The 26,688-nt window shown below is 44.9% G+C and overlaps 1 long non-coding RNA gene across 7 annotated transcripts in view; it reads left to right on the top strand.

The window, feature by feature from the left end:
* Nucleotides 1-26,688, top strand: part of LOC149744632 (uncharacterized) — a 57,523-nt gene that overhangs the window by 7,697 nt on the left and 23,138 nt on the right. For 2 of the 7 annotated variants that reach the window (XR_016390961.1, XR_016390960.1), the window contains exon 3: nt 4,081-4,203. This is a non-coding gene — a long non-coding RNA (uncharacterized LOC149744632). Of the gene's footprint in view, nt 1-117; nt 267-1,687; nt 1,844-2,688; nt 3,316-4,080; nt 26,688 lie in introns of those variants that run through there. The other 5 variants (XR_016390958.1, XR_016390959.1, XR_016390962.1 and 2 more) reach the window with 5 other exon arrangements.

Raw genomic sequence — 26,688 nt, 5'->3', positions numbered from 1 at the left:
GCTATTTTTTTTTAAATTTTATTGAAGTATAGTTGATTTATAATGTGTTAATTTCTGCTGTACAGGAAAATGATATATACTCTTTTTCATATTCTTTTCCATTGTGTTTTATCACAGGATATTGACTATAGTTCCCTGTGCTATACAGTAGGACCTTGTTGTTTATCCATTCTATATATAAGAGTTTGCATCTGTTAATCCCAAAACTCGCACTCCATCCCTCTACCCCCAGCTCCTTGGCAACCACAAGTCTGTTCTTTGTGTCTGTGAGTATGTTTGTTTTATAGATATGTTCATTTGTGTTGTGATACAAATGTGATACACAAATGTGATACACTTATCACATATAAGTGATATCATATGGTCAATGTGGCTATTTAAATGAATTAAATTAAATTAAAAATTCAGTCCCTCAGCCACATGAGCCACATGTGCTCAATAACCACTTGTGGCCAGTGGCTACCATATTGCACAGCACAGATATAAAACAGTTCCATCATTGCAGAAAGTTTTATTGGGCTCTGCTGATCTAGAACATATGAAGAAAAAGGGGCTCATTAGACGGGACACAACCTCTTAAGGCTGTAACCGCAAGGGAGCTTAGGTTTCTGAGACAGAGACATAGGGCACAATTGGCCTGGAAGAATCTTTGGAGATTATATCGATCCCGAAAGTCTTCCATGTGTTAGGAATTACCTTACATCATAGGTCAGGACCGATTCAGGGAGAGGAGCTCTCACACAGATGTTTTAAGCTGACATTCCCAATCTAGCTCCCTCTCAGTGTGACACGTTTTGATGGGAAGATGGCAGGAGGAAGAGACACAGGAAGGCAACACCGCCAGAAGGACCAATATGGACGAGCTTTCCACCATACTCCTCCCCGACTGCAACATTTGCCTCCCGTCCTGGGAGCTCGCGTCACAGTACCATCGTCTGCGTCCTCCAAAACACTGTAGATTCAGAAGTTCCTAGCCTTCTGGCTCTTTAGGTCTCTCCCTGGGCCCAGCATCATTCAGTTAGCAAGCAAATAACAAAATAGGAGAAAAGCTGGGAGAAAAGCCAGGAGATCACATAAGGGAAATAAAATAGGAAGCCAACCGCTTCCTAATCTTGTAGCAGCCAAGACTCCAGACTCTGATTGCTAAGTGGGGGTTTCCTATGAGTCCCCCAAATATGCTGAAGTCATCTGAACCAAGGAGAACCCCAGACTCACCTCCTGCAGAATATTTTTAGGGGAAGCCTTCAGGGAGGGGAGGGGGCTCACTCTGTCCCTGTCACCCAAGGCTGCCAGGCATTGGAGGAGAGGACACAAGACCCTGTGTGAAGTTAGGCAGAGGGCTGCAGGAGGCCCGTGTGTGTCTCTGTTGGGCAATAGATCTACCTTGAAAATAAATGCAGACCTTATTTATAAAAAGATGGCAGTACCCAGCCTTTATTCAGGGATTTGTACTTTTACGATGTACTTTTTAATGTACTTCTACATATAGTGTTTCTTTTCTTTCCAGAGCCCTAGGGGGGAGGTTGCTCTCCTCATTTCATAGTTATAAAATATGAGGGTCAGTTTGAATAAAATAGCCGTCCTAAGTCACGTGGGTAGAAACTCAGCTGGCTTGCAGATTCCAAATTAACAGAGGAAATTTAGCTCTGACAGGAAAGACAATCATCATATTTTTAAACGATACTAGGTAACATCTCTTGAACGTTCATCACGCACCTGATGTAGAGCTAAGCAGTCCACGTGCATTACCTCGCTGACTCCTCGCCACCAAGAGCCACCCCATTTTACAGATGTGGGAACTAAGGCCTGGAGAAGTCAGACAGCTTACCCAGTCACACACCAAGTAAGCAGGAAAGAAAAAGATTTGGTCCAATTGGTAGTTATAATGTGGGTTTATAGGCCACATTATGGGGTCATAATCTTTTCAAGTTTGAATGAGGGAACTGAAAATTCAATAGAAAATGTCAAAGAAGAGATTAGCTTCTATAATAACTTCTAAATGGCCCAACCGAGAAGCTCTCTGAAAGCTCAGATGATTAAAGATGTGGTCTGGCGTTTCCTTTGTCAGGAGGAATTGCCTTTGTCTTGAGAAACATTTTTTCTCCAGCCTGCTCACTGAGGTGAGACCAGGGTTAGAGGCCTGGAGGGAGGGACTTCAACGCGGGCACAGGATGGGAGCGGGTAAGGTGTCTTTGACCAGGTAACATGTCGGCACCTGTGGCACCTCCCCAAATGGCAGCCCACGAAGAGTCAGGCCAGACAGTGTTACGTTCTGCCAGCTGTAGGTGCGGGAAGGGGCATCGGCCCTGGCTCCTGGGGCACAGAGCCCATAAATCAGCGCCCGAGCCTGCTGCACAATTGCAATGCGTCTCTTTCAAGCAGCTCCGAGAAAACAATGGCTCCATCTGCTTGCTCACCGCTAGGTAATAAATAAAACGGAATTGGAGCAAAATGGATGGAAAGCAATTTTTGAAAGATGAATTTCTGAAGGAATTGGCCACTATTTGTGCACCTTTTCTGGTGCCGGAAACGGCCGCATGAGACGCTGCCAGGCCCAAGGGCTGGAGGAAACAGAGAGCAAACAGAGAGAACGGAACTGCCTGGTGACAGGCTGCTCAGGAAACAGTTCTTGCAAAGGACTTCCCATTACTGACTCCTCCCCGTTCTCTCTTTTTTTTTTTTTTGCAGTACGCGGACCTCTCACCGCTGTGGCCTCTCCCGCTGCGGAGCCCAGGCTCCGGACGCGCAGGCGCAGTGGCCACGGCTCACCGGCCCAGCTGCTCTGTGGCACGTGGGATCCTCCCGGACCGGGGCACGAACCCATGTCCCCTGCATCGGCAGGCGGACTCTCAACCACTGCGCCACCAGGGAAGCCCTCCCCGTTCTCTTTGTCCCTCTCCTTCATCTTCTCCATCACCATCTCCATCATCCCCATCACCATCATTATCACCCTCATCATCATGGCTAATTGGCTTCTGGAGTCCCTACTGTGTACCAGCCCTTTGCTGAAACCTCTATATCTTTATGGGAATTGCCTCCTTTCAAGTCTCGTTGAGGCATGCCCTGACCACACTACATAAGACTGCAACACTCCTCCCCACGGCATTCTCTATGCCCCCTCCTTTGTTTTATTTTTCTCCACAGCTTTTATCATTTTCTAACATACTCAATAATTTACTTATTCTGGTTATTGTTTTATCATCTGTCTTACCCATCTAGAATAGATGCTCTTTTTTTTCCCCAGTTTTACTGAGACATAATTGACATATATCACTGTATGAGTTTGGGGTGTACAGCATAAAGATTTGACATATATATTGTGAAATGATTACCACAATCGGTTTAGCAAACATCCATTATCTCATATAGATACAATAAAAAGAAATGGAGGGGCTTCGCTGGTGGCACAGTGGTTGGGAGTCCACCTGCCGATGCAGGGGACGCAGGTTCGTGCCCTGGTCCTGGAAGATCCCACATGCCGCGGAGCGGCTGGGCCCGTGAGCCATGGCCGCTGAGCCTGCGCGTCCGGAGCCTGTGCTCTGCAATGGGAGAGGCCACAACAGCTAGAGGCCCGCGTACCGCAAAAAAAAGAAATGGAAAAAATAAAGAGAACAAAATTTCACCTTATAATGAGAACTCTTAGGATGTACTCTCTTAACAGCTTTCATATATATCATACAGCAATGGTAACTGTAGTCATCATGGTGTACGTTACATCCTTAGTAGCACAGATGATCTTAAGGGCAGGGAATTTGCTGTTTTTCTGCCACTGTATCCGCAGTGCTGAGAATAATTTCTGACCTATGGAAGGCACTCAATAAATGTGTTGGATAACTGAATGAGCGAATGAATGAATGGAGACATATCTGGCCTATGCCTATCTCTCCACACTCATCTCTTGCCTCTGGCCCCACTACATCTTGTATATGCTGTGACATCTAGTTACTGTTCCTTCTTTGGTGCATGCCCTTCCCCTTATCTGACACCCCTCTGCACACACCTTCAGGCAGGCTTCAGCTCTATCCTTCAGCTCTTCTCTGACCATCCAGATGAGTAACCCTTGTTATTCTTCCTTTTCAGTTCTCACAGAGGATGTACTCATTTGTTTACTTGCAGGAGTGGACATCTGCCTGAATTCAGTCCACAGGAGTGGTGGATTTCTCCAGGTCACCAGAACCTAGCATGGAGCCTGGCACTGAGAAGGTACTCAAGAAATATTCTTAACCCATTTACAGATGAGGAAATTGGGATGAGGTGTTGGGACTTGATACCAGGTCTAAATCCAAAGCCCATAAACTGAGGCACCACCCTATGCGATTCTCTGAGTTTCTTTGGTTCTTGGTAAGTTTAGCCGTATCCACAGCCATGTCCATTATCTGTCCTGCTTCCCAGGTGACCTCTCTCAATACCCCTTTAAGGTAATCACTTCCTTGTTTGTGATTTCAGTGACTAGGTATCAGGCACCTCTGTGCCAGACGCTGTTCTAGAAGAACTGGTCAAGGTAGACCAGATCCCTGCTCTCCTGGAGCTTACAATTTAGTGAGGAAACAGACAAAACAAGTAAGAAAACAAAGAATAAGAAATTTCAGAGCAGGACCAATGCTGTGAAGACAATAGAAATGAGAGTGACGCAGCAGGGAGTGGTAGGGAGATGAACGGCTACTCTAAATAAGGTGTTTGCATGTCATTCTCCTATTTTTGCCTTCCCTGCAATCAGAAAAACCCTCTTAACACCTTCTGTTTCACAGTCAGCTTTTAGCCACTGTCTCTGCTTAGTCTGATCCTCTGTGTCAGCCCAATAGATGAGACTCTGTCCATCAGAGCAAGGGACAGAATGAAAAAAATAGAATCTCTGCTGGCCCTGGGTCAAAGCTCACGATCAGGCCTGTGTCTGTCACATGTGCTTTAAATTCCTAGTGTCTCTGACATACCTGGGATAGAAGCAAGCCCAGGAAATGTACACAGCAGGTCTGGAGATTCAGACGAGGTCCCCCTTCTGCTCTCTGGGTCATATGAGGATAATTTAGAGCTCACTGGGGTTTTACCTGTAATTTCAAAGTCCTACATCAGAACAGAGTTTTTCCCCCCATGGGAATAGAAGGGGCTTAAAATGCATCTATGTGTGGTTAGTCAGTTTTTCTCAAAGTTCGCTGAATTGGGTGTTATTAAAATATAGCAAAAGGCACAACAATTTTAGGGCAGGGGAAATGTACCATAGCTTCCTCTGGAATAAGCGGGCCAACTGCCTGCCCCAGCCTCTTCCCCAGCCTAAGCTCACCCACCCAGATGGAGGATGTGGAATACTGCAGACCTGGGTTCTGAGCTCCTGCACACACTTGCTTTGTGACCCTGACACATCCTTAGCCTTCCTCAACCTCACTTTTTCTACATGTACAAGGGGAAAACAACCTTTATCCTACCTTCCTCACAGGCTGGCTGTGAAGCTGTGAGTATTAACCCCATATAACTTCTCCAACCCTTCCTCTACACTAATCCACCACATATAGCAAAGACCTCAGTAACTACTACCAAATACTTTGAATGGATGGATGGATGGATGGATGGATGGTTGGATGGAACCCAGTCACCTCAAATGTTTTAGGGTGGCTTCCTAAGGTTAGAAAAATTGAAGGGAAGTTGGCTTAAGACTGACTAGGAGAAGCTGGAGAGATGCCTTACTTAGGCCAAGAGGCTGACGCAGGTCATCTCTCTTCCTCATGTTGTCTTTTGTATATGAAAAGGGCACAGGACTGACTGAGATGGAGCCTTTGACAGCAAGAGTAAAGGATTGTAAAAACAGAGTAGGAACTAGGAACTTAGGTTCCTCTCCTTTTCCTGGGGTGAGGGCTGGGGAAGAATGTTGGACACTGAAAATTTCAAATGGCTTTGAGAGGTGTGGAGACATCTGTATTATAATGGCATATCTCACTATGTCTTTCTGTCTCTCTGTCTCTGTCTCCCCCACTGTCTCTCATTGGGCTGGGCCTGGCATCTCCCTAGGATGGACTTCTGAGTTGAGGGCTCCATATAAATATCAGGCACCTTGGTGACAGCATAGTCTATTTCTCACTGGCCCACCTCATTCTGCAAAGCAGGAGAAGATGAAGCACAAGGAGAAAATGAGGTCAGCAGAAACAAAGCCAGAATGGAAATTGTGACAAAAAATATAAGCTGTTTATTTCAAGCCTAATGAGGCAAACCACACTTCCGGAAAATGGCTACTATAACTTGATGGTAACAGATTGGAAGTGCCATTGCCGCTGCTGCAGTGTTGCTTCCTGGGCTTCCCTTCTCCAGGAGCCAGCAGTCCACAGAGGCCCAGACTCAGGCAGCACCTGGGCAGCCTTGAGGGAAGGGGTTCCCAGTCACTCCCAGGGACCCAGGCACTGCCCAGAGCCCATACTGGCTCCACCATGTCCATGAGCACTGCCCCTTCCCTCCCCACAGCTCTTCACTAGCTCCTTTGTATGGCCTGGGGTTTCCCAAATGTCACTCACTTACACGGCATCCTAACAGGTTTTGCCGTATCCACCTATCATCTGTACCTTCTTCTTTAAAAATTATTTTTCCTACAATTATTTTAATGTCTTTATTAGAATATAATTGCTTTACAATGGTGTGTTAGTTTCTGCTTTATAACAAAGTGAATCAGCTATACCTATACATACATCCCCATATCTCCTCCCTCTTGCATCTCCCTCCTACCCTCCCAATCCCACCCCTCTGGGTGGACAAAAAGCACTGAGTTGATCTCCCTGTGCTATGTGGCTGCTTCCCACTAGCTATCTACTTTACCTTTGGTAGTATATATAAGTCCATGCCACTCTCTCACTTCGTCCCAGCTTACACTTCCCCCTCCCCATGTCCACAAGTCCATTCTCTATGTCTGCATCTTTATTCCTGTCCTGACCCTAGGTTTTTCAAAACCTTTTGTTTTAGATTCCATATATAGGTGTTAGTATATGGTATTTGTTTTTCTCTTTCTGACTTACTTCACTCTGTATAACAGACTCTAGGCCCATCCACCTCACTACAAATGACTCAATTTCATTTCTTTTTATGGCTGAGTAATATTCCATTGTATATATGTGCCACATCTTCTTTATCCATTCATCTGTCAATGGACACTTAGATTGCTTCCATGTCCTGGATATTGTAAATAGAGCTGCAGTGAACATTGTGGTACATGACTCTTTTTGAATTATGGTTTTCTCAGGGTATATGCCCAGTAGTGGGATTGCTGGGTCATATGGTAGTTCAATTTTTAGTTTTTTGAGGGCCCTCCCTACTGTTCTCCATAGTAGCTGTATCAGTTTACATTCCCACCAACAGTGCAAGAGGGTTCCCTTTTCTCCACACCCTCTCCAGCATTTATTGTTTGTAGCTTTTTTGATGATGGCCAGTCTGACCAGTGTGAGGTGATACCTCATTGTAGTTTGATTTGCATTTCTCTAATGATTAGTGATGTTGAGCATCCTTTCATCTGTTTGTTGGCAATCTGTATATCTTCTTTGGAGAAATGTCTGTTTAGGTCTTCTGCTCATTTTTGGATTGGGTTGTTTGTGTTTTTGATACTGAGCTGCATGAGCTACTTGTAAATTTTGGAGATTAATCCTTTGTCAGTTGCTTCATTTGCAAATATTTCCTCCCATTCTGAGGGTTGTCTTTTCATCTTGTTTATGGTTTCCTTTGCTGTACAAAAGCTTTTAAGTTTCATTAGGTCCCATTTGTTTATTTTTGTTTTTATTTCCATTTCTCTAGGAGGTGGGTCAAAAAGGATCTTGCTGTGATTTATGTCATAGAGTGTTCTGCCTATGTTTTCCTCTAAGAATTATATAGTGTCTGGCCTTACATTTAGGTCTTTAATCCATTTTGAGTTTATTTTTGTGTATGATGTTAGGGAGTGTTCTAATTTCATTCTTTTACCTGTAGCTGTCCAGTTTACCCAGCACCACTTACTGAAGAGACTGTCTTTTTTCCATTGTATATTCTTGCCACCTTTATCAAAAATAAGATGACCATATGCACGTGGGTTTATCTCTGGGATTTCTATCCTGTTCCATTCATCTATATTTCCGTTTTTGTGCCAGTACCATACTGTCTTAATTACTGTAGTTTTGTAGTGTAGTCTGAGGTCTGGGAGCCTGATTCCTCCAGCTCCATTTGTCTTTCTCAAGATTACTTTGGCTATTTGGGGTCTTTTGTGTTCCCATACAAATTGTGAAATTTTGTTCTAGTTCTGTGAAAAATGCCATTGGTAGTTTCATAGGGATTGCATTGAATCTGTAGATTGCTTTGGGTAGTATAGTCATTTTCACATTGTTGATTCTTCCAATCAAAAACGTGGTATATCTTTCCATTGGTTTGTATCATCTTTAATTTCTTTCATCATTGTCTTATAGTTTTCTGCATACAGTTCTTTTGTTTCCTTAGGTAGGTTTATTCCTATATATTTTATTCTTCTTGTTGCAATGGTAAATGGGAGTGTTTCCTTAATTTCTCTTTCAGATTTTTCATCATTAGTGTATAGGAATGCAAGAGATTTCTGTGCATTAATTTTGTATCCTGCTACTTTACCAAATTCATTGATTAGCTCTAGTAGTTTTCTGATAGCATCTTTAGGATTCTCTATGTATAGTATCATGTCATCTGCAAACTGTGGCAGTTTTACTTCTTCTTTTCTGATTTGGATTCCTTTTATTTCTTTTTCATCTCTGATTGCTGTGGCTAAAACTTCCAAAACTATGTTGAATAATAGTTACGAGAGTGGGCAACCTTGTCTTGTTCCTGATCTTAGTGGAAATGGTTTTAGTTTTTCACCATTGAGAACAATGTTGGCTGTGGGTTTGTCATAGATGGTCTTTATTATCTTGAGGTAAGTTCCCTCTATGCCTACTTTCTGGAGGGTTTTTAATCATAAATGGGTGTTGAATTTTGTTGAATGTTTTTCTGCATCTATTGAGGTGATCATATGGTTTTTATCCTTCAACTTGTTAATATGGTTTATCACATTGATTGATTTGCATATATTGAAGAATCCTTGAATTCCTGGGATAAACCTCACTTGATCATGGTGTATGAACCTTTTAATGTGCTGTTGCATTCTGTTTGCTAGTATTTTGTTGAGAATTTTGCAACTATGTTCATTAGTGATATTGGCCTGTAGTTTTCTTTCTTTGTGGCATCTGTCTGGTTTTGGTATCAGAGTGATAGTGGCCTTGTAGAATGAGTTTGGGAGTGTTCCTAAACACTATATTTTGGAGGTCCTAAACACTATATTTTGGAAGAGTTTGAGAAGGGTAAGTGTTAGCTCTTCTCTAAATGTTTGATAGAATTTGCCTGTGAAGCCATCTGGTCCTAGGCTTTTCTTTGTTGGAAGATTTTTAAACAGTCTCACTTTCAGTGCTTGTGATTAGTCTGTTTATGTTTTCTATTTCTCCCTGGTTCAGTCTCAGAACGTTGTGCTTTTCTAAGAGTTCATCCATTTCTTCCAGGTTGTTCATTTTTTTGGCATATAGTTGCTTGTAGTAATCTCTCATGATCCTTTGTATTTCTGCAGTGTCAGTTGCTACTTCTCCTTTTTCACTTCTAATTCTATTGATTTGAGTCTTCTCCTTTTTTTCTTGATGAGTCTGGCTAATCGTTTATCAATTTTGTTTATCCTCTCCAAGAACCAGCTTTTAGTTTTATTCATCTTTGCTGTTGTTTCCCTCATTTCTTTTTCATTTGTTTCTGATCTGATCTTTATGATTTCTTTCCTTCTGCTAACTTTGGGGTGTTTTTGTTCTTCTTTCTCTAATTGCTTTAGGTGTAAGGTTAGTTTGTTATTTGAGATGTTTCTTTTTTCTTGAGGTAAGATTGTATTGCTATAAATTTCCCTCTTAGAATTGCTTTTGCTGTATCCCATAGGTTCTGGGTCATCGTGTTTTCATTGTCATTTGTTTCCAGGTATTTTTTGAGTTTCTCTTTGATTTCTTCAGTTATCTCTTGGTTATTGAGTAGTATATTGTTTAGCCTCCATGTGTTTGAATTTTTTACAGATTTTTTCCTGTAATTGATATCTAGTCTCATAGCGTTGTGGTCGGAAAAGATACTTGATACGATTTCAATTTTCTTAAATTTACCAAGGCTTGATTTGTGACCCAAGACATGGTCTATACTGGAGAATGTTCCAGGAGCACTTGAGAAGAAAGTGTATTCTGTTGTTTTTGGATGGAATGCCCTATAAATATCAATTAAGTCCATCTTGTTTAATGTATCATTTAAAGCTTGTGTTTCCTTATTTATTTTCATTTTGGATGATCTGTCCATTGGTGAAAGTGGGGTGTTAAAGTCCCCAACTATGATTGTGTTACTGTCAATTTCCCCTTTTATGGCTGTTAGCATTTGCCTTATGTATTGAGGTGCTCCTATGTTGGGTGCATAAATATTTACAATTGTTATATCTTCTTCTTGGATTGATCCCTTGATCATTAGGTAGTATCCTTCTTTGTCTTTTGTAATAGTCTTTATTTTAAAGTCTATTTTGTCTGATATGAGAATTGCTACTCCAGATTTCTTTTGATTTGCATTTGCATGGAATAACTTTTTCCAGCCCCTCACTTTCAGTCTGTATGTGTCCCTAAGTCTGAAGTGGGTCTCTTGCAGACAGCATATTTACAGGTCTTGTTTTTGTATCCATTCAGCTAGTCTGTGTCTTTTGGTTGGAGCATTTAATCCATTTGCATTTAAGGTAATTTTCGATATGTATGTTCCTATTACCATTTTCTTCATTGTTTTGGGTTTGTTATTGTAAGTCTTTTCCTCCTCTTGTGTTTCCTGCCTAAAGAAGTTCCTTTAGCATTTGTTGTAAAGCTCATTTGGTGGTGCTGAATTCTCTTAGCTTTTGCTTGTCTGTAAAGGTTTTAATTTCTCCATTGAATCTGAATGAGATCCTTGCTGGGTAGACTAATGTTGGTTGCAGGTTTTTCCATTTCATCACTTTAAATATGTCCTGCCAGTCCCTTCTGGCTTGCAGAGTTTCTGCTGAAAGATCAGCTGTTAACCTTATGGGGATTCCTTTGTATGTTTTTTGTTGGTTTTCCCTTGCTGCTTTTAATATTTTTTCTTTGTATTTATTTTTTGATAGTTTGATTAACATGTGTCTTGGCCTGCTTCTCCTTGGATTTTTCCTGTATGGAACTCTCTGTTTTTCCTGGACTTGATTGACTATTTCCTTCTCCATATTAGGGAAGTTTTCAACTATAATCACTTCAAATATTTTCTCAGTCTCTTTCTTTTCCTCTCCTTCTTCTGGGACCCCTATAATTCTAACGTTGGTGCATTTAATGTTTTCCCACAAGTCTCTGAGGCTGTCCTCAATTGTTTTCATTCTTTTTTCTTTTTCAGCTCTGTGGTAGTTATTTCTACTATTTTACCTTCCGAGTCACTTAACCGTTCTTCTGCCTCAGTTATTCTGCTATCGATTCCTTCAAGAGAAGTTTTAATATCATTTATTTTGTTGTTCATCATTTTTCGTTTACTCTTTAGTTCTTCTAGGTCCTTGTTAAATGTTTCCTGTATTTTCTCCATTCTACTTTCAAGATTTTGGATCATCTTTAGTATCATTACTCCAAATTCTTTTTCAGGTAGACTGCCTATTTCCTCTTCATTTGTTTGGTCTGGTGGCTTTTTACCTTGCTCCTTCATCTGCTGTGTGTTTCTCTATCTTCTCATTTTGCTTAACTTACGATGCTTCAGGTCTCCTTTTTGCAGTCTGCATGTTCGTAGTTCCTGTTGTTTTTGGTGTCTGCCCCAGTGGCTAATGTTGGTTCAATGGGTTGTGTAGGGTTTCTGGTGGAGGGCACTAGTGCCTGTGTTCTGGTGGATGAGGCTAGATCTTGTCTTTCTGGTGGGCAGGACCACGTCTTGTGGTGTGTTTTGGTGTGTCTGTGACCTTATTACGATTTTAGGCTGCCTCTCTGCTAATGGGTAGGGTTGGGTTCCTGTCTTGCTATTTTTTTGGCCTAGGGTGTCCATCACTGTAGCTTGCTGGTTATTGAGTGGATCTGGGTCTTAGTGTTGAGATGGAGATCTCTGGGAGAGCTTTTCCTGTTTGATATTACATGGAGCTGGGAGGTCTCTGTTGGACCAATGTCCTGAACTCGGCTCTCCGACCTCAGAGGCACTGGCCTGACACCCGGCTGGAGCACCAAGACCCCGTCAGCCGCACAGCTGCTAGTGTTGAAAGGTCTCCTGCAGAGGCAGGGGGTGGCTGTGGCTCACCACAGGGACAAGGACACTGGCAGCAGAAGTTCTGGGAAGTATTCCTTGGCGTGAGCCCTCCCAAGTCCGCCATTAGCCCCATCAAAGAAACTTTTTCCTTCAATTTGGCTTATTTTATTTATTTACAAAAGGAAACTTTGCAACACAATTGCCATTGATGAAAAACTGGATCACTTTTAATTAATTTAAATGAGCACATAAGTCTTAAAATAAAACTCATTCCTCCATGTGTCACCTAAAATCTTGCACACTTACAGTAGTTCCCATCACCCATTGAGACTCAGTGAGACTTAAAATTAATCCTGGACTAATCTGAACTCACCTCATGATGACTTTCAAGGCCCGAGATCTTTTTGGAACTAAGACGATCTTCCCTAACAAAAATTCATCACACTGTATTGTTATTAATTAATTCATCCGTTCAATTCATTCCATAGATAAATATCAAGCACTGTTCTAAACGCTTGACATACAACAGTGAGTAAAACAGACCAAAACATTTCTGCCTTCTTGGAGCTTCCATTTTAATGATAAAACTAGACAAATAATAAACATATTCAATAAGGAAATTATATAGTAAGTGAGAAAGTAAAAACTGCTGTGGGATTAGGAGATTCTGAAAGAGAGAATGAAAACTTCAACTAGATGGTCAGGGAAGGCCTCATGGAGAAGGTGAACTGGGAAGAAAGGGAGAGAGGGGCCACCTGGCATCTGGGAGAAGAGGATTCTAGGCTGGGGACCAGCCGTTGCCAAGGCCCTTGCTGAAGGAGCAGCAAGGGTGGCAGTGTATGTGATGTTGAGAATAGCAGGAAAAGTGGTGAGAGAAGTGGCAGGGACCAGACTGTATGGACCTTGTGGGCCAGTGGAAGAATTTGGGTTTTATTTTGTGGGAAATTGGGAGTCATTGAGGGATTTCAAGCAGAAGCAAGAAATGATCTTACATTTTAAAACAATCACTGTAGCTGCGCTGTTCAGAATAGGCTATTGGGGATTGAGGGTTGGGAGAAGGTCAAGGATAAAAGCAGGGAGGCCTATTATTAAAAGCAGGGATGCCTATCAAAATATTCCAATAGTGAGAAGTCGATCGGTGGATAGAGTGGTCGATGCCAAGAGGTTAGATTCTGGATATATTGTGAAGATGCAGCTTGAAGGACTGAATATGGGATGTGAAACAGAAAATTCAAGAATGACACCAAGATTTTTGACCCAAGTAACCAGAAGTATGGAATCGACATTGACTGAGATGGATAAGACTGAGGGGAGCAGGTTTGTGGGGGAAGGAGTTCAGTTTGGGATTAAAGGGGTTGAAGATGCCTATTGGGCATATCTGATAAACCGTGCAATTGCCACAAGTGTTTGCTGCATTTTCCCACTTCACTGAGGTCAAGATTGACTATAGGACTTGATTTGGCCAATGAAATATGATCAGAAGTTTCAAGAACCAGTTTATGGTTTGCTGTGTTTTCTATTCTCCCGTACACTGTGATCAGCAATGTTCCAGATGGGAGCTGCTCCATCAGCCTGAATCCTGGAGTGAAGATGACACAGTGCAGATCGTGGGGGATATGTAGCATGAGTGAAAAATAAACTTTTTTGTGAAACGCCACTGAGACTCGAGGTCATCGTTAGCAAAGCATAACCGAGTCTCTCCTGGTTGATACAGCATCCTAGTGGGAATGTCATGTAGGCAGTGGGGTATACTTCTCTTGAGTGAAAGACAGGCATTTCTCCAGTCCAGGCTGGAGAAATAAATTGGGAATCCACTGACATATGGATGGCATTTGAAGCCTTAAGACTGGGTGAAACGAAAGGAAGACATACAAGGAAAGAGGGCCAAGAACTGAGTCTTGGGACCTCCAACATGCAGAGGTGGTGAGAAAAGGAGGAGGAGGAGGCAGAAAACAGCTAAGAAGGAGTAAAAAGTGTGAAGGAGGAAAAGTAACAGAGTTCAACCAAGATGAGAGCTCAGAATTGACCATTGGGTTTGGCAACATGGAAGTCACTGATGGTCCTGCAGATGGCAATTTTGGTGTAGTGATAGGGGCAAAAGTCAGACTGAGCTTGGTTTAAGAGAACAGGGGAGGGAAAGAACTGGAGACAGCAAACACAAACAACTCTACCACAGGTTGTGCTGCAGAGGTGAGAAGAGAAATGTAGTTGTAGCCGATACCGTCGAAAGGGGTCAAGGTATCATTTTAAGTGGGGAGAAATAACAGCACTGCTTGTATGTTTTAGAGAAAGCCCCAGTAGAGAGGAGATTTTTGATGCAGTAGGAGGTAGAGGAATGGATTGCTGGAGTGATGTCCCTGAGAGGCAAGAATTGGTGGGACCTAGTGTACAACTGGAGGGACTGATTTCATACTGGGGCCCAGATGATTCTTCTGTGGTGACAGGTGGGAAGGCAGAGTATTAGACATCAGGTCTTTCACATTCCAAATGCAGAGAGCCACCCATGATACCCTGGTCCACCTCCATGACTCTTCAGCCACTCCCGGTTATTTAAATAATGTGAGTGTAGACTCACTCCTGTAATTTCTTCCCCTTTAATCTCTAGCTTTGATTCAAAGCTCCTCTTCATCACTCCCCCAGCCAGCCTCAAGCTGCTTAGAGAGGAGGAAGAAGTACAAAGTTCGGAGCTGAGCTTTGCCCTCTTCTTTCTTTTTCTAACTCTTCTAGTTTGGGGGACAAGGAAGAAAGATGACAGTAGGTATTTTCTCCCTCCCAGGTCTGCTGATATATGGATGTTGGGGAGGGGCCCTGGTCGGGCCAGTTCTATCTGAAGCTGTGAATTCCATGTTCACAGAGCCAGGTTCAGCTTCACCTCGGCCTCTGGACGATGGAGGAGCTCCCTCAAAGAAGCTGCGACCCTCCCTCTGGGCCTGTCAGTAGAACCAGCCTTCTCTGTGCCAGACATTCCATTGCTTGGCCCAGCATTTACCAGGGCACCCCAGGGTTCTTTCCCTTCTGCAGACTTCCTACTCTGCCAGGGTCTTTGTCCACAAGTCCCAGAGCCAGGATGCCCTGGACTCGCTATCCTCCTCTACCTTATTTTTGTCCATAGACATACCATCTGACTGTATTTTGCTTATTGTCTGACTCCCCAACTAGATGATAAAAGTCCATGAGAGCAGGGATGTTTGTCTGGCTCCCTGTGAAATCCCCTGTGCCCATGAGTATCTGCCATCTGGTTAATACTCAATAAATACTTATTTAAAATGAATGAATGAATGAAGTAGGAATTACACCCAACGTCTTCCTGAACATATTGTGATAGATTATTATAGTAATGGTCCCTATGAAACATAACTTTCTATATCCTCAACCTTGTATCGGCCCCTCCCACATTGAATCTGGGCTTGGCCACGTGGCTTGCCTTGGTCAATGGGACATTAGCAAGAATGACCCAAGCATAATCTTGTACAAGGGGGCTTGTTTTCTTTCTTGCTACTTTTGGGACATAGCCACCGTGTTAAAGCGTCCACAATAACTTGTTGGGAAAATGTGACTCAGCTGACAGCCAGCACCAATCATCAGATACGTGGTGAAGCTATCTTAGACCCCCCAGCCCCAGCCAAGCCGCTACATGACTGTGGCCACAGGGGAGACCCTTATCAAATCGGTAACCTGTAGAACCATGAGCAAATAAATGACTATGGTCCTTAGCCACTAAGTTTTAAAGTAGTTTCTTATGCAGCCATAGACAACTGTTATAGCACGTAACACTTTGGTCCCTTCCATCCTGCACAAAGTAGATTCCCAGAAACAATATCCCTCTCTTCTTCTCAGCAGTATTCAGACCTAGGAGTCCAGAGGATTTGACAACGCCCGTATTCCTCCTTGTGAGTCCCCAACCCATAAGTCATTATGGCAGCTGATGCAAATTGTTTCCCAGAAACCACACCCATTACCCAAGCCGACCTTTAGAAAATAAACAGTGTTGTTTCAGCACTCGCTCTGCCTGCCCGTGCACAGGAATGAGGGAGGGAGAGTTCACCTGGACTCTCATAGGAGCCCCTGGCCAGAGAATCCATAGTCTTTTCCAAGAGGGAGTGAAAGAGGCTGGAGCAGGCAGCTGCAGCAGCATGAGCCCTGGCCAGTATGCTCCAGAGCTCACTCAGTGTCCCCTGTGACTTCTGAAGCCCCCACCCAGAGGGCACTGCTGGGTTGTGTTGAGACCTGCTGTGCATTTCTCCCTCAGTCTCCCAGGTCCTGCTGCTCCCTCCCTCCCAGCAGAGATCTGCCTGGTGGTACTCACTAAGGAAACCATACTCCAGCATTCCGACCGCATGGAATTAAAAACCTGGCCTGCCACGTTAGCAAGGGTGAGTGGACAGGACCGAAGATACTACCTTAAACACACACAGTCCTGGCTCCACCAGCCCCAGGGAAGGTGTAATTAAGGTGCACAGAAACAGATGTGGCCTCATTTTGCACAGGCCACGGATCTCAGAGCCTTTGAAGCCAGGCATCTGGGGGCCCAACAGGGACTGTTTCCCATTTCTGAGACGAGTTCACTTCTAACGCAAGCACCCAAGGTTGCTTGTATTGAGTGACAAGTGCCTGCAGGATGTCCACGCAGGGAAACCTTGTGCCCCTTCCAGGCCCTACCCAGCCTTTTCCCCCTAAGAGCTCCCCAGCTCTGCGAGATGGCTCTGGACCCATCCAGAAACACCTCAGGCTTTCTCCTGCCCCCAGGACCACCCAAGATGAATGCTAGCCCTCTAGATCAGAGGTTAACCCAGAGGCATTCAGAGGTGTTATGAGTTAGCTAACGATGTGGTGGTTCAAGAACAAGAATTTTTTTTCTTTTTGACCATGGAGCGTGGCATCTGGGATCTTAGTTCCCCAACCAGAGGTGGAACCCGCGCCCCCTGAAGCGGAAGCATGGAGTCTTAACCACTGGACCTCCAGGGAATTCCCAAGAAATTTTATATAAAACTTGAAATGTCCAGAGCCTCTTGAGTTTGGCAACAATGTGCCTGCTTGCACAAGTCAACTAGAATTGAGCACTGGCTATACCCCAGGTCACCACTGTCCCCAGTACTCCACATTGCGTCACATGCAGCGCACCTCACGCGTTGGCATTACCTGCCTGGAGCCCAAAGGCATTTTCCTTTGCGCCTTGGTGTAGATATGGAGATGAGACATGCTGCCCAGATGGCCCTGCCAGGAAGGGCTTGAGGCTCAACTACAGAGAGTGGGGTCAGCAGACAGCCTCACCCTGTCTCTCCTTCAGGGTCTGCCTCAGCTGCAGAGAGCTGTCTCACCGGTGGTCACACCCTGCCCAGGGCTGCCAGTGTCACATCTGGTGGCTGAGTGAGGTGGAGGACATAAAGACCCTGCCAGGCAAGTCTCCCAGGCAGAATGTGCCTCTTGGGTGGGGCTGGCCAATGCTTGGTCAGGTCTTCAGTGCAGTTTCACTTCTTCCTCTTCTCCTACTTTCTCCCCCCTCATTTCCCAGAGATTGGTTTCTAATAAATATTTTGTACCCCAAACTCAGTTTCTAGAAAGCGTAAGCTGCAACACAGAGCTAAAAGAGGCTCAGACAGGGGCAGACTTTTCTGAGGTCTCCTAAGTAGATAGGGACAGAGCCATGGTCCCCTGACTCAGAATGGAGCCCTGTTGGGAAATTTCCTCATGCAAATCACTCCAGACCCATCCTCCCCTCCACCCCCGCAATAGAAAACAAGGTGTGTTAGATTGATTTCCCTCAAAAGTGAAGTCCAAGACAAGGATGTGGGTGCGGGTGTTTAACTTGGGAGGTGATCTCAGGAAGCAGGAGGAAGAAATAGAGAAAGTGGCACAGCAAAGGAGGAAAAGCCATTAAAATGGTGTGTTGTTACAAGTGCTGCCATGGACGGCCAGGGCTGGAATCTACCAGGATTCTGCTATATACCTTTATGTACAGGTCTTTGTATAAACATAAATTTTTCTCTAGGGAAAATACCTATGAGTGGGATTGCTGTGTCATATGTTAAAGCATACATTTAACTTCTCACGAAACTTCCAAACTATTTTCCAGAATAGTTGTACCATTTTGCATTCTCACCAACAATGAATGTATGAGAGTTCCAGTTGCTCCACGTCATCAACGGCACTTGAATGTGTTTACTATGTCAGCCGTTCTAATGGGTGTGTAGTGATTTACCCAGTGTATTTTAGGCAAGGAAGTGGCATGATCAAATCTTGGGGGAACATTAAAGACATGGAAGACATTTAGGAGAGTGATGCACTAATGTAGACAAGAGACAGTGTGATGGCAATAAGGATAAAGTGTAGGGGAGAGATACTCTGGAGAAGAATCAGCAGAACTTGGGGTTGAGGAAAGGAGCCTAGGATGACTCCTCATCAAGGCCCCAAGTTCCCACGAAGAGAGGAAGCTGGAATTGCACTGTGAAGGGCAGTAGGGTTGGGTCAGGGTGGGAGTGGACCAGCCTCCCTCCCCTGCTGCCTGTGAAGCCCTGTGCAGTTGATAGCACCAAACAGCTTGGCTCCATTTACTCAGGAAAATTTATGTCTCACTCCATGGGGGGAGACGTGTCTATCTGCTAGGTTGAGTTGGTAGAATTATAAACATGCCAATAGCCTGCATTCTGGGAATGACCTATGCTGGTTGTAAACACGGATGCATATGTCCTGATAGTGAATCAGACAAAGAGCCCCAAATGTGAAGCTTTTGGGGAAGGAATCAAGAAAAACCTCACTACTCTGGGGAAGGATTCCTGCAGAGTTCTCCAGTAAGTTCCCTTCCTTTCATCTCTGCAGCACCCACCCTTCTCTGACAGCCTCCAATATTGTGCCTTACTGCGGAATTATGGAAGTCGCTTTTTATCCTTACTTTTCTCTGGACTTCACAATAACTCTAATATTATTATCCCACTTTTCCACTGAAGGTTCAGAGACAGTAAATGGCTTGTCTAAGGTCATGCATCAGGTCAGTGGAGACTTGGGAGAATCCAGGTCTTCGGAGTCCACATCCAGGACAAACTTCCAGCATGCTTCATCACTACCTTTTATCTGGGGAGTGACTTCAAACTCCAAAGTAAATTGGATGTGGGAACCTCTCCATGCATCACAGTCTGGTTAATCTGTATGTTGGATTGGCAGCTCCCAACTTTCTGGAAACTGTTTCTCCTGCCTTCTCCCTGTATGGTTACAGCAGCCATGTTTTCACAAGGGAGAAACCCACAGCTGATTGGTCCACAGTAGACACCTGACCCAAGGTGAGTCAATTAGAGGCCCTCCTCTGGGAATTGATTGAGAAAGAAAGAACAGAGTCTCTGGAGGGCTGCAGCACGTGACCTTTGACCATATCTTTCACTACATAGTGTGGGAAATGGAATCCACAGGAACAGAGAAGGTGGAAGCCAATGTACAGGGCAGATCAAAGAAACAGTTAATGGGGGTAAGTTGTTAGGAGCTTTCCAGAAAGGAGGCTCCACGGAAGCTGGCTGTGGGGTCCCAGAGCTGGTCTGGTTCTTGGATTTCCTGGGGCTTGGTATTCAGATCTTCCTCAAACTTTGTGAGAATATCTAATCCTGCCAATAAAACACCTGCCCCTGCCTTTTTTTTTCTTTTTTTCCTTAAAATTGTCAGCACTGGCTCATATACCTTGGGGAGGAAAAAGAAAAGTTTGATGAACACAGATTCTCTTGCTTTCCTTTACATAACTGATCACTATCTGAAAGTATCCCACATACTCGTTTTTTGTCTACTTCCTTCACTAGAACATCAGCTCCCTTAAAGCAGAGGCCTTGTCTCTCCAAGCTGTATCCCCACTGCCTAGCACTGTGCCTGGCACACAGTAGGCTCTTAAGACATAGTCACTGGGCAAATCAATAAATTAATTGGGTATAGGGGCCCCTTAGAAGTCATCCAGTTTTACTGCCTCATTTCATAGAAGAGAAAGTGAGGGCTGAAGAAGGAGAGCATTGACAAAGGGCCCTCGGTGAGTTTGCAGATGACCTGGGACTGGAACACAGGCCTTCTGAGTCTCTGTCCAGCACTGGGGGGAATAAGCTGCCCAGAACAGTTGCAGGAAGAGCCCCAGGTGCCGGCCGGTTCCTGAGTGCCTGGCACTGTGCTAAGAGCCTTCTGATGTTGGCTCATTGAAGCCTCACACGTGCCTGACTCCCATTTTGTAGATGAGGAAACGGAGACCTGCAGGCATTGCACAGCTTTCTCAACACCACACATGAGGGGTAGCAGTACACCTTTCCCTTGCCCATAATCTTTACCCTTTTTGCTTCAAAAATCTTGCATGTACCAGTGCCCTTGGGCTGATTCTAGCAACTCAGGACCCCCACTCGATCAGGACAATTCCTTCCTGGCCCACAGACCCAGACAATTATGCCATCTGTCTGACCTGTCAAGACGTATCTGTCCCATACCCTGGGATCCTGGCTGTCTGTGACTCCATCTAAAAAGTGAATCTGCCTGACACAGGCACATTCGCTAGGGTAATAATGACTGGGAGAGGTTGATGGTGACTCCTTTAAGAGGTCTTTGCACTTTGACACAGGACTTAAAGACCCAGCCCCTCCTTCAATCGGAGGAATCACTCTCTGGGATGGGATCCAGCCTGGTGTCAAACCAGTGGGAGTGATGCTTCAAAGCTGGAGGCCTTCGGGATCCATTTCGTCATGCCCTTTGGGTGACTATTCCAGCCCTGCGGACAGTCAGTCTTAGTCACTGGGACACAAGAAAGAGCCTGAAATGGAGAAAAAGCACTGAACCCCACTTCCTGGGGTCAGAAGACCTGAGTTCAAGGCCAAAATCCACCCCCTGCTAGATCTGTGGCTGGATTAGTTACTAGGCTTCTGTGAATGCCATGTAGCTTTTTTAAAAGGGTTGGGGCAGGGGGAGAATAGTAATATGCCTTCCAGGAGCGTGATCTGCAACAATTCTCATAATAAAAAATAAATGGAAAATAACTGCCCTAGACTCTTTGGACCTTTACTCACAGCATTTACTGTGAGCTCTTACTATGAACCAGACCTGAGACAAGGGCAGAAAGCAGCCCAGAGCCGCCATCTTTTCCGACTGAGTCTGAAAAGGCAGAGACCAAAGCTTGCCTGGACTCCAGGAATTAAAGACCATCCCAGCAAAGGTTAATTGGTTAAATTTATTAGCCACTAGAAGAGGAATTTCCACTTGGCAATTAAGTTTGCAACTATTGTACACCCTTATAGAGTGTATTTCTCCAAATTGATGTGTTCTTTTTCATGTAATAATCAATGAGTGGGTGTTTCAGTTGCTTAATTAGCTCTGCATATAAATTAATCTCTGCATATTGAAATTGCAAACCCAGACTTGTAATGGCTCGGCTTGTTTCTGAGATAAATCAGATTACTGCAGCCCCAGCAAAGGTTCTTGGTTTCGAGAGTCACCAAAAGCCAGCAGGTTCGCTTTGCCACCTGAGCGTAGGGGCTTACGGAGGATTTGGACATAACAGCCAGGCTAATTATATTTACCCATAGAGAAGACTCCGCGTCAGTTCTTATTTCTGCTCCTAGGCAAAGCTGCTTGTTGAATGATTAGATTCTCTGAGCCATTCAGGTCTCATGCCCAAGTCTCGATATTGCTGAGGAATAAAAGATATGTTTCCCATTCCCCAGGCAGAGGTGAGAGCTAGCGGGTGAAACCCATTCCCTGTTATATTAAGGAGGATGGAAGGTAAAAAAACGGGTAAATTCATGACTGGTCCTGACTCCTCAATACAAAGGGAATTCAAAATCCTCCGAGAAGCCTCCTCTGACCACAGCTAGCAACAGTGACCACTCCCATTCTCCAAACTCTCCCCACCTAAGGAGGCCACTGCCAGCCCTCACAGTTTACATGCTGTGGTGCAGACTCATGGCACAGACATGTGATTTGGAATCAAATAGACCTGGGTTCAAATCTTGACTCCTGTATGTTAGCTGTGTGGCTATGGACAATTCCAGTGCTCTCTTCACAGGTAAAATGATAGTAATAGTATCCCACTTCCTCACACAGCCCGGGTGAGGCACAGATGAGAAGAGCAATGTAAAAACTGTTTGTAAATGGTATACGTGTTGGTTATTTTTGTGTTTCAGGTTATTTTCTTGCATCTTTCAAAAGCAGAGACTAAGTCGTTTCTTCCCTCTTGGGTTCCTGCTCAGCAGGGCTCAGGTAGATGGGACACATGGCCTTGGGCAGCCTTCCTTGGAATTTTGTTGCCTGATCCCTGAACTCCCACTTGGCTTGGTTTCCTGTGGGTATTTTGAGAAATACAGAAGCAAAATCCTCTCTCTGGAACCTCTAGGTTCTTCGGGCTGTGTAGACAGGCAAAGGACATCTGGGCTGCCCATATAATCTGATCCCATCTGGCTCTGTCATTACCTTGTAAACATGGCCAACGAAACCAAGAAAGGGGGATCTGGCCTTCCATTGTCTCAGCCAAGAGAAAATCTACTTGGAGGCCAGAACTATCTTACTGGTCGCCCACAGGGGTCTAGTGCCCAGAGCCATGACCAAAAGGCCCATGGACTCTGTACTGAGCCTCCCAGTGACTCCAAGGACCCAGGAGTTCTTCACAAAGCTGCAGTGACCAGTGTTCCCAAACAGACATCATCCAAGGCCTGCCACCAGAACTCAGCCCAAGACGCCTTGGATTAGGGTTATGGGGGAAAGATCTGTCACCCCAGTGGGAAGGAGAGTTCCCCAGGCACCTCTTCTAGCTCAGAACACTCAGTACACCTCTGACAACACAGTAGATGTTCAGTAAAAACTGATTAAAAGAATGGGGTTGGGCTTCCCTGGTGGCGCAGTGGTTGAGAGTCCGCCTGCCGATGCAGGGGACACGGGTTCATGCCCCGGTCCGGGAAGATCCCACATGCCGCGGAGCGGCTGGGCCCGTGAGCCATGGCCAACGAGCCTGCGTGTCCGGAGCCTGTGCTCCACAACGGGAGAGGCCACAACAGTGAGAGGCCCGCGTACCGCAAAAAAAAAAAAAAATAGAATGGGGTTGAGAGAGGGGAATGAGCACAAATAAAGGAATAAATGAACCCATGAATACATAAGAATAAAGGAATTAATGAGTAAACCAATGAATGGACAGAAATGAAAGAATGCATGAAAGAATGAAGAAAGGAATGGATTTTAATAAGCAAACAAATCCACGAGGGACTTGTCCCAGTCAAGAATGGAGAGCCCAGCCTTCCTGCTTACACCCTGCCTTCTGCACAAAGCATTCTTTCTCGTCTTGTGAGTGCTCCTAAGAGTCACACAGAAATGGGATCATTTGTGTTACATCTGGGAATCCCCCTCATCCTTAAGAACCCAGGATGTGTTTTCAAGTCATTGAGAAATTCATTTTCACGCTTCACTGTCAAGGGTTACAAGCACCTAGAATTTGCACCCAGAGCCATGCAGCCCTCACCTGCCAGTGCCATAGCATGAGCAGAACTTCCCCAAGGGACCGCAAGTTCCAGAAACAAGCACTAAGTGTCTCCACGAACGCTTTGATGATGCAAAGCGACATTTATTTGGGACAGGTAACTGAGGACTGAAGCTTTTCACTTGAAACACAGAGAAAATGAACACTCTGCCTCCCCCGGTGACAACTTCTTTCCCCCATCTTGGAACTGAGGTCTCCCTAGCTCTGGGTCCCCAAAACCTGGTGCTGTGTACTTAGCACAGGCTCCTAAGAAGTGCTGCTAAGGGAAGTGGTGCAGAGCTGGCCTAGCTTAGGGGAGATCTGTGGGAAGGACCCAGCTGACACGACACAGAGCGGCCCGCTGCATCGCCTGCACAGGTTTTCTGCAGAAACGTACAGAATTAAAACTGTTTTCTTTAATATCCTTCTCCATCCTGCTCAAGGACAGGATGCACAACCCGGCCTCTTTTCTAGCTGCTAACTAATCAGTTTACCACCTCCTCTCCACACACACACACACGCACATGCACACGCACACACACACACACGCACACACACACACACCTGACAAATGCAAACAAGTTTCACTGTTTCCAGACTCACTGCAGATTTTTGCTCTCCCTCCTCTCTCTCCTCTCTTGTAAATCCTTTTTTTTTTTTTTTTTGGCAAAAGTCCACTGACTATTTTCCCCCCTGCTAAGATGACCATCCATCTCATTTTGCCTGAGCCAGAGGGGGTCCCTAGGATGCTGGACTTACAGTTTTAGAAATGAGATATTCCCAGACAAACGAGGACAACTTGGTCACCTTATCACTTGCATGTGAGAATGTTTGTGTGCAAAATAACTGTCTCTAAGTTATTCCTTGAAACCACTTAACATGTGGTACCCTTGAAACACTTACATGTGCTCCGTAAAGCTCTCAAAAACATTAGCTACTATTATAATTTTTGTTATTATGTTCTGGTTGCTCATGTGCAGCATCACCCCTACCCTAAAGGTATTCCTCCCCACTTCCTGTGCCCATAACTCAGCAACTTGCCCCACAGAGTGTTTGTGATGAGTCAATGGCACCATCCTAGTCTGAGATTCAATGGTAAACTCTGAACACACTAGCCTGCCTGGGTGAGTCTCATGTTGAGTGAGAGAGACACACGTTGGATAAATGGACCCCAAGTTAATGTCTATTGAGCATGCGGTAAGAGCTAAGAAGGAGACGGGCAGGGCACTGTGAGGGAGCACAGCTCTAACTGGGGTTGGGGCTCAAGCCAGGCCTTTCTGAGGGAGTCACATTTAAATTAAGACCCAAGCGTGGTGAGAGTTAGGTAGGTGCAAAGAGGTAAATTGTCCACTTGGGGAGATACACATAACTCTGTGAGTTTGGGTTTTTCCTCGAGTTCTTAAGATTAATGAACCAGAAAGTCTAGTTATTATAAATGAAGCCAATTGTGAAAGACTTTCAGTTAAAGAGTTTTTTGTAACATACATAAGTTTTCCATATTCAGCTGCTTTGTGAGAACTGTCATATATGCATGGACCACAGTCTGAGCAGCTGTGGTGCATACAAATCTAGTCTGATACCAGCGCTGGTTATAAAGAGAGTCTCTTGACTTTAGAAGGCACTCAGCACCTTTCTCAGAGGCTCCTGTGTCAATCAGGACCATGCGGATGGAGGAAAGAGTATGAGAATCGGAGTAAGAGGCCCTGGGGTCCAGACCTCATTTTGCCCTCGCTAACAAGATGTCCTGTGCCGGCCATTATCCCCTCTGAGCTTCCCTTTCCCTGTCTGTAAATGGATACAAGGATGATGCCTGCCCCAACCCCAGCTGACTTGCAGGGTTTATATGAGGGGCCAAGGGTAAAGCCCTGGAAAAAGTTTGCTGTCCTTGTCTATCTCTCCCTCCAAGTTGTGAGCTACATCAAGACAGGAACCACGTGTTCCTGGGACACAGCAGGAGAAAGGGGGTTGTCTGAGAAATGGTTGGAAGAAGTCAGGTGGTATTAAGAGGTATGAGCAAGTACACAGGTTCAATATTTAGAAAAACTTAGGCTTGACTCCAAACCCTTCTCCCTTTCTAGTTGTGTGACCTTAGCCTGGTCACAGAATCGCTCTCTGCCTCAGTTTCCCCCAGCAATGGGATAATAATGCCCACTTTCCAAAGTTGAGTTGGGAAATAAATACAGTGGAAATAGAGGGATGAGCCTAGCATCTAGACATAACGTTTCAGTCACAGCTCTTAAAATAATCCAAGCCCTTTCCTGCCTAAGAGCCTTTGCACATGCTGTTCCCTTTTGCCTGCAATGCTGTTCTTCCAGCTTTCTGTACATCTAGTCCTACACAGCCTTCAATCTTCACCTTAAACGCAATGTCCTCAGAGGGGCCTTCCCCTGCCACCCCGCTTCTGTAGGGCTTCCTCTGGAAACCTCTATTCTAAAACTCCTCGGATAGTATTGCTGTGCAAAACTAAAAAACTTAGCAGCTTAACACAACCAACGTCCAATGTCGCACCGCTTCTGTGGGGCAGGGATCCGACTGTGCTTAGCTGGTCTCTGGCTCAGCGTCCCTCAGAGGCTAGAATCAAGGTGTTGACTGAGGCGGCAGTCACTTCAAGGGTCAACCTGAGAAGGAGCCACCTCCAGCCTCACTCACGAGGCTGTTGACAGGACTCGGGAACTTGCTGGCTGTTAGCTGCGGCCATGGTTCGCTGCCACGTGGGCCCCCGGTAGGGCTACACACAGGGCAGCTGGCTGCCATCAGACTTTGTTGGGAGAGAGAGAGAGAGATTGGCAGCAAGCACGACAGAAGTCACTTCTTAAATCATGTTCAGAGTGACATCCATCACTTTTGCCACCTTCAATTCCTCAGAAGTGTCACTGGGCCCAGGCCACCCTGCAGGGGACAGCATTGCAAGAAGACTTGACTGTTAGCACACGGGATCATTAGGCGCCGTTTCGAGGCTGCCTCCCAAAGTAACCTCTGTAACAGTTTCTCAATCCATTATTTCCCATTTATTTCTTTCACCTCTG

Source organism: Delphinapterus leucas, chromosome 20 (assembly GCF_059928025.1).
Source record: "Delphinapterus leucas isolate spDelLeu-1000000601 "Yukka" chromosome 20, BTC_Dleu_Yukka2, whole genome shotgun sequence".
Classification (NCBI taxonomy): domain Eukaryota; kingdom Metazoa; phylum Chordata; class Mammalia; order Artiodactyla; family Monodontidae; genus Delphinapterus; species Delphinapterus leucas.
This window is presented reverse-complemented; position numbering and strand designations above follow the sequence as displayed.